Here is an 8,674-nt window from a genome sequence, read left to right as displayed (position 1 = left end):
ACAGTATGGACATGTCCCTGTACTGGAATATCTTGGTGCCATTGGACATCACTTAGCATTCCCTTAAAGACATTGTTTTTCAAATTTTTTCTACAAGTTTATATGTTTGGATAATTATTTTTCAAGTTAATCTTCAAGTTCAAGTTCTAATTTTAAAGTTCTGAAGTTAAAAAGGAAGCCAAGCCATTACAGTGAATTCAAATTTATGGTAAGTAAACGTTCTAATTCATATACTTATACATTACATTTCTCACCTTTAACAATAGTAAAATATGAATGTTTTAAACCCCCCCCCCCACTAAGAAAATAATCTGCATTAACTTTTACTATTGTAAAATCCCCAAGTATTCTACTATGATGGTATTGATCCAAACTTAAATATTTGATTTGCAATTGGTCAGTATGATGTATTTAAATAACCTTTTAAGGTGGTATCTATTTACCCTTAAATGTATATATTTTTTTAATTTGGACAACTGTATTTAAATTAGTTAGAATCTGTTTGTAGTTTTTATGTTCTTTACCAATCTAGATTTTCCAAATTCTATCATCAGTCAGTGGGTTACCGTACAACTGTTAAACCACACTTCGGTAGACAGTCAACATGGGAAAAGGTAGACATGGGCCAAGGTCGAAATTATTGTATGTCGACATGTGTTTTTTAAAGCCAAATGTCGACATGTACACAGTTGGAGTTGCACCACAGCCCCTGCAATTGCTTTCTATGCTTCGGACACGGTGCATCGTTACACTCGGCACACTTTGATTCTCCCGCCACGCCATAGTGCATGGTAGGGCATGAAATACCGCCTGTAGGCACAAAAAACCTATGTCGACCTAATGACTGGCGGCCTAAAACCATGTCCACCTTTAACCCGGTCGACCTTCAGTGGTCTCCCTAATGATTGTCCACCTAAGTGTTGTCTAATAATGATATATAGATGCAGGAAACGGTCATCTATATATCATTGAGTAATGACTACACCTGTGCAGCAACCATCTGGTCTGGAAACAAAACTATTGTTAGCTTTCGATTCATATACTTGGCTAACCCTGATCTATGTAATGACAGTACACCTTAATATATAGAGAAAGTAAATCACACAGTGTACAATAATCATAATCCCAAAAATTTTTATATAGTTAATATTAACTTAATAACCCACTTTTTTACATTATATATCTCATATTAATCACTTACAATAATCAAAAATATACCCAGACACATGTAAATTGATAGAATTGCTTTTTATTATATTACATTTATATCAAATATGGGTGCAATTTTATTATATTCAAGTCATTTGAAATAAATTATGGCATCTTTGTTGTGTAACCTTTAACCATAAACCGCTAAAGACATACATATTTATAAACATTGTTTCATTCTCATTAATGTGAGACATGCAGAATAAGTACTCGCTATATAACAAAGTGTTAATAATAATTATAATAATAATTATGGTTCGGCATTTGCTTTCAAAACTATATTCAATCATTTTTTGGCATCATGTATTTCATATACTTCATTTCTTCTGTAATGTATGAGCTGCAAAACAAAAGAGAAAGTAAATTACTGCTTAACTTGTGCATTAATACTTGATGGTTCTTGTCCCAAATTTCTACACGCATATATAAATGGTACGTCTGAGGACCAATCTTTCAGGCAGTTTTCTTTGTGATAGTCCCTTACAGATGGGTGGTTTACTCATGTTTATTTGCAAGACTGCGAATTCGCAGCCTTGCGAGTCCACCAAACCCCGCCCGGCGAAAGCCCCCCCCCCCCCCCCCCTTAAACTGAGTCTTCATCCGATCAGCTGTGAATTTACATTTTGCATAGACATCAATTCGTATGGCTCGGGTAACCACCTACATCTTTCGATGGTCACCGACTATCGAATGATGTTTAGCGTGCACGCATATAGAAGTGACTTCAGTTACTTACATTTGTGTGCACACTGGCGTGGATATAGGCGGGCAGCTGACACAGTGATGTCAGCTACCCGCCCCCCACACCCGCATCACTGCCTCATTACCATGAGAACACCCATGCCCCCGCCCATCTCCTACCCCCCCCCCCAGGGTGCGTGCACGCATCATACGCCTGCACATGCGCAGATACCCACAGACGACTATCATTGATAATGCGTGTGAATGCACGCAGTACCATATTGATCTGAAGGCCCATTATCCTGTCTGGCACTAGACACACCACTGTATTTTAACACTGGTTTTAAAAATTAACATTAATTCCCTTATTCAGATCTGATTTGAGTGTTTTGGAAATGCCATCTAAATTTTAGATTAAAAATAATGCAATCAGCATTTACCCTGCACAGAAACAAAACACCAATATAAATTTATACATGTTACATATGCCCCACGGCACTGCACATGCTTTTACCCATTTTTGGAAAAATATTGTACTTTGATCAGATCTGAATAAGGCCCTAAATGTGCTCACATTGACATTGCTAAATAAATAAATATATATGTGTGTTTTTTTTAAATACAACAAAGAAAAAAAAATTATAGGAAGTAAATCAAACTTACCCAATGTGTCATCCTTTGATAGCCCTATGCCAGCCTCCTCATTGTCTTCTCTTCCCAGGCTGGACCCTTGCACGCTTCTGTGCCGACGTCTTCTCCTGTTCCCTCTGGATGGTCTTGGCTTGAAGGATGCAACCCCCCCAACAAAATCTAAGTTATTTATGGGCACTATAGTATCTTGTTTAAAAATTTGTCCCTGTTACCATCTCTTTTTACCTTTCCCTAACTCCACCTTTCCTACAAAAAGTGTACCCTCTTTGCTTGTGTGTTGATGCAACAAACTTACCCGATTCAGCTCCCTTGATAGCCCTATGCCAGCCTCCTCATTTTCTTCTCTTCCCAGGCTGGACCCAGGCTGGACCCTTGCACGCTTCTGTGCCGACGTCTTCTCCTGTTCCCTCTGGATTTGTCGTGATGGACGTGAAGCAAAAGGAAAAAAAAAACAAAAGTAAGTTCATATCTACTCCTGCCAGGTTCTCTTCTACCTCTGACCCTCTATACTTGCCAAGCCCCCTTTCCTACAAAAAGTGTACCCTCTTTGCTTGTGTGTTGATGCAACAAACTTACCCGATTCAGCTCCCTTGATAGCCCTACGCCAGCCTCCTCATTGTCTTCTCTTCCCAGGCTGGACCCTTGCACGCTTCTGTGCCGACGTCTTCTCCTGTTCCCTCTGGATTTGTCGTGATGGACGTGAAGCAAAAGGAAAAAAAAACAAAAGTAAGTTCATATCTACTCCTGCCAGGTTCTCTTCTACCTCTGACCCTCTATACTTGCCAAGCCCCCTTTCCTACAAAAAGTGTACCCTTTTTGCTTTTGTGTTGATGCAACAAACTTACCCGATTCAGCTCCCTTGATAGCCCTATGCCAGCCTCCTCATTTTCTTCTCTTCCCAGGCTGGACCCTTGCACGCTTCTGTGCCGACGTCTTCTCCTGTTTCCTCTGGATTTGTCGTGATGGACGTGAAGCAAAAGGAAAAAAAAACAAAAGTAAGTTCATATCTACTCCTGCCAGGTTCTCTTCTACCTCTGACCCTCTATACTTGCCAAGCCCCCTTTCCTACAAAAAGTGTACCCTCTTTGCTTGTGTGTTGATGCAACAAACTTAACCGATTCAGCTCCCTTGATAGCCCTACGCCAGCCTCCTCATTGTCTTCTCTTCCCAGGCTGGACCCTTGCACGCTTCTGTGCCGACGTCTTCTCCTGTTCCCTCTGGATGGTCTTGGCTTGAAGGATGCAACCCCCCCAACAAAATCTAAGTTATTTATGGGCACTATAGTATCTTGTTTAAAAATTTGTCCCTGTTACCATCTCTTTTTACCTTTCCCTAACTCCCCCTTTCCTACAAAAAGTGTACCCTCTTTGCTTGTGTGTTGATGCAACAAACTTACCCGATTCATCTCCCTTGATAGCCCTATGCCAGCCTCCTCATTTTCTTCTCTTCCCAGGCTGGACCCAGGCTGGACCCTTGCACGCTTCTGTGCCGACGTCTTCTCCTGTTCCCTCTGGATTTGTCGTGATGGACGTGAAGCAAAAGGGAAAAAAAACAAAAGTAAGTTCATATCTACTCCTGCCAGGTTCTCTTCTACCTCTGACCCTCTATACTTGCCAAGCCCCCTTTCCTACAAAAAGTGTACCCTCTTTGCTTGTGTGTTGATGCAACAAACTTACCCGATTCAGCTCCCTTGATAGCCCTACGCCAGCCTCCTCATTGTCTTCTCTTCCCAGGCTGGACCCTTGCACGCTTCTGTGCCGACGTCTTCTCCTGTTCCCTCTGGATTTGTCGTGATGGACGTGAAGCAAAAGGAAAAAAAAACAAAAGTAAGTTCATATCTACTCCTGCCAGGTTCTCTTCTACCTCTGACCCTCTATACTTGCCAAGCCCCCTTTCCTACAAAAAGTGTACCCTCTTTGCTTGTGTGTTGATGCAACAAACTTACCCGATTCAGCTCCCTTGATAGCCCTACGCCAGCCTCCTCATTGTCTTCTCTTCCCAGGCTGGACCCTTGCACGCTTCTGTGCCGACGTCTTCTCCTGTTCCCTCTGGATTTGTCGTGATGGACGTGAAGCAAAAGGAAAAAAAAACAAAAGTAAGTTCATATCTACTCCTGCCAGGTTCTCTTCTACCTCTGACCCTCTATACTTGCCAAGCCCCCTTTCCTACAAAAAGTGTACCCTTTTTGCTTTTGTGTTGATGCAACAAACTTACCCGATTCAGCTCCCTTGATAGCCCTATGCCAGCCTCCTCATTTTCTTCTCTTCCCAGGCTGGACCCTTGCACGCTTCTGTGCCGACGTCTTCTCCTGTTTCCTCTGGATTTGTCGTGATGGACGTGAAGCAAAAGGAAAAAAAAACAAAAGTAAGTTCATATCTACTCCTGCCAGGTTCTCTTCTACCTCTGACCCTCTATACTTGCCAAGCCCCCTTTCCTACAAAAAGTGTACCCTCTTTGCTTGTGTGTTGATGCAACAAACTTAACCGATTCAGCTCCCTTGATAGCCCTACGCCAGCCTCCTCATTGTCTTCTCTTCCCAGGCTGGACCCTTGCACGCTTCTGTGCCGACGTCTTCTCCTGTTCCCTCTGGATGGTCTTGGCTTGAAGGATGCAACCCCCCCAACAAAATCTAAGTTATTTATGGGCACTATAGTATCTTGTTTAAAAATTTGTCCCTGTTACCATCTCTTTTTACCTTTCCCTAACTCCCCCTTTCCTACAAAAAGTGTACCCTCTTTGCTTGTGTGTTGATGCAACAAACTTACCCGATTCATCTCCCTTGATAGCCCTATGCCAGCCTCCTCATTTTCTTCTCTTCCCAGGCTGGACCCAGGCTGGACCCTTGCACGCTTCTGTGCCGACGTCTTCTCCTGTTCCCTCTGGATTTGTCGTGATGGACGTGAAGCAAAAGGAAAAAAAAACAAAAGTAAGTTCATATCTACTCCTGCCAGGTTCTCTTCTACCTCTGACCCTCTATACTTGCCAAGCCCCCTTTCCTACAAAAAGTGTACCCTCTTTGCTTGTGTGTTGATGCAACAAACTTACCCGATTCAGCTCCCTTGATAGCCCTACGCCAGCCTCCTCATTGTCTTCTCTTCCCAGGCTGGACCCTTGCACGCTTCTGTGCCGACGTCTTCTCCTGTTCCCTCTGGATTTGTCGTGATGGACGTGAAGCAAAAGGAAAAAAAAACAAAAGTAAGTTCATATCTACTCCTGCCAGGTTCTCTTCTACCTCTGACCCTCTATACTTGCCAAGCCCCCTTTCCTACAAAAAGTGTACCCTCTTTGCTTGTGTGTTGATGCAACAAACTTACCCGATTCAGCTCCCTTGATAGCCCTACGCCAGCCTCCTCATTGTCTTCTCTTCCCAGGCTGGACCCTTGCACGCTTCTGTGCCGACGTCTTCTCCTGTTCCCTCTGGATGGTCTTGGCTTGAAGGATGCAACCCCCCCAACAAAATCTAAGTTATTTATGGGCACTATAGTATCTTGTTTAAAAATTTGTCCCTGTTACCATCTCTTTTTACCTTTCCCTAACTCCCCCTTTCCTACAAAAAGTGTACCCTCTTTGCTTGTGTGTTGATGCAACAAACTTACCCGATTCATCTCCCTTGATAGCCCTATGCCAGCCTCCTCATTTTCTTCTCTTCCCAGGCTGGACCCTTGCACGCTTCTGTGCCGACGTCTTCTCCTGTTTCCTCTGGATTTGTCGTGATGGACGTGAAGCAAAAGGAAAAAAAAACAAAAGTAAGTTCATATCTACTCCTGCCAGGTTCTCTTCTACCTCTGACCCTCTATACTTGCCAAGCCCCCTTTCCTACAAAAAGTGTACCCTTTTTGCTTTTGTGTTGATGCAACAAACTTACCCGATTCAGCTCCCTTGATAGCCCTATGCCAGCCTCCTCATTGTCTTCTCTTCCCAGGCTGGACCCTTGCACGCTTCTGTGCCGACGTCTTCTCCTGTTTCCTCTGGATTTGTCGTGATGGACGTGAAGCAAAAGGAAAAAAAAACAAAAGTAAGTTCATATCTACTCCTGCCAGGTTCTCTTCTACCTCTGACCCTCTATACTTGCCAAGCCCCCTTTCCTACAAAAAGTGTACCCTCTTTGCTTGTGTGTTGATGCAACAAACTTACCCGATTCAGCTCCCTTGATAGCCCTACGCCAGCCTCCTCATTGTCTTCTCTTCCCAGGCTGGACCCTTGCACGCTTCTGTGCCGACGTCTTCTCCTGTTCCCTCTGGATGGTCTTGGCTTGAAGGATGCAACCCCCCCAACAAAATCTAAGTTATTTATGGGCACTATAGTATCTTGTTTAAAAATTTGTCTCTGTTACCATCTCTTTTTACCTTTCCCTAACTCCCCCTTTCCTACAAAAAGTGTACCCTCTTTGCTTGTGTGTTGATGCAACAAACTTACCCGATTCAGCTCCCTTGATAGCCCTACGCCAGCCTCCTCATTGTCTTCTCTTCCCAGGCTGGACCCTTGCACGCTTCTGTGCCGACGTCTTCTCCTGTTCCCTCTGGATTTGTCGTGATGGACGTGAAGCAAAAGGAAAAAAAAACAAAAGTAAGTTCATATCTACTCCTGCCAGGTTCTCTGACGAATCTCTAACCCTGCGAAGAAAGCATGAGGCAACTTACCCTCTGCCGCAGCACTGGAAAGCCTTATGACAGCCCGTCGTCTCTTTGCAGACTGGACCCCTTGATGCTTGACGAATCTTCAGTGTGGCAGAGGTGCAGAGCCTTCTTGGACGTTATTTCTGAAAGAAAGTGTGAGTTATTGACTAAAGTTTTCAACCCTCTGCTATCTGTCCCTTACCCTACATCACTCTAACCCTGCGAAGAAAGCATGAGGCAACTTACCCTCTGCCGCAGCACTGGAAAGCCTTATGACAGCCCGTCGTCTCTTTGCAGACTGGACCCCTTGATGCTTGACGAATCTTCAGTGTGGCAGAGGTGCAGAGCCTTCTTGGACGTTATTTCTGAAAGAAAGTGTGAGTTATTGACTAAAGTTTTCAACCCTCTGCTATCTGTCCCTTACCCTACATCACTCTAACCCTGCGAAGAAAGCATGAGGCAACTTACCCTCTGCCGCAGCACTGGAAAGCCTTATGACAGCCCGTCGTCTCTTTGCAGACTGGACCCCTTGATGCTTGACGAATCTTCAGTGTGGCAGAGGTGCAGAGCCTTCTTGGACGTTATTTCTGAAAGAAAGTGTGAGTTATTGACTAAAGTTTTCAACCCTCTGCTATCTGTCCCTTACCCTACATCACTCTAACCCTGCGAAGAAAGCATGAGGCAACTTACCCTCTGCCGCAGCACTGGAAAGCCTTATGACAGCCCGTCGTCTCTTTGCAGACTGGACCCCTTGATGCTTGACGAATCTTCAGTGTGGCAGAGGTGCAGAGCCTTCTTGGACGTTATTTCTGAAAGAAAGTGTGAGTTATTGACTAAAGTTTTCAACCCTCTGCTATCTGTCCCTTACCCTACATCACTCTAACCCTGCGAAGAAAGCATGAGGCAACTTACCCTCTGCCGCAGCACTGGAAAGCCTTATGACAGCCCGTCGTCTCTTTGCAGACTGGACCCCTTGATGCTTGACGAATCTTCAGTGTGGCAGAGGTGCAGAGCCTTCTTGGACGTTATTTCTGAAAGAAAGTGTGAGTTATTGACTAAAGTTTTCAACCCTCTGCTATCTGTCCCTTACCCTACATCACTCTAACCCTGCGAAGAAAGCATGAGGCAACTTACCCTCTGCCGCAGCACTGGAAAGCCTTATGACAGCCCGTCGTCTCTTTGCAGACTGGACCCCTTGATGCTTGACGAATCTTCAGTGTGGCAGAGGTGCAGAGCCTTCTTGGACGTTATTTCTGAAAGAAAGTGTGAGTTATTGACTAAAGTTTTCAACCCTCTGCTATCTGTCCCTTACCCTACATCACTCTAACCCTGCGAAGAAAGCATGAGGCAACTTACCCTCTGCCGCAGCACTGGAAAGCCTTATGACAGCCCGTCGTCTCTTTGCAGACTGGACCCCTTGATGCTTGACGAATCTTCAGTGTGGCAGAGGTGCAGAGCCTTCTTGGACGTTATTTCTGAAAGAAAGTGTGAGTTATTGACTAAAGTTTTCAACCCTC

The 8,674-nt window shown here is 44.4% G+C and overlaps 1 long non-coding RNA gene across 1 annotated transcript; it reads right to left on the bottom strand.

Moving 5' to 3' along the window:
* Window positions 1-5,850: 5,850 nt before the first annotated feature.
* LOC146072438 (uncharacterized) lies at window positions 5,851-6,723 on the bottom strand. Its single transcript, XR_014473126.1, has 3 exons — window positions 6,676-6,723; window positions 6,407-6,509; window positions 5,851-5,958 (listed from the first exon to the last, which is right to left on the bottom strand). It is a non-coding gene; the product is annotated as an uncharacterized LOC146072438 (long non-coding RNA).
* Between the last annotated feature and the right edge of the window lie 1,951 nt (window positions 6,724-8,674).

Source organism: Crinia signifera, chromosome 4, assembly GCF_055691185.1.
Source record: "Crinia signifera chromosome 4, ASM5569118v1, whole genome shotgun sequence".
NCBI lineage: Eukaryota > Metazoa > Chordata > Amphibia > Anura > Myobatrachidae > Crinia > Crinia signifera.
Note: the sequence above shows the minus strand (reverse complement) of the source record. Positions and strands in the feature narration are given on the sequence as shown.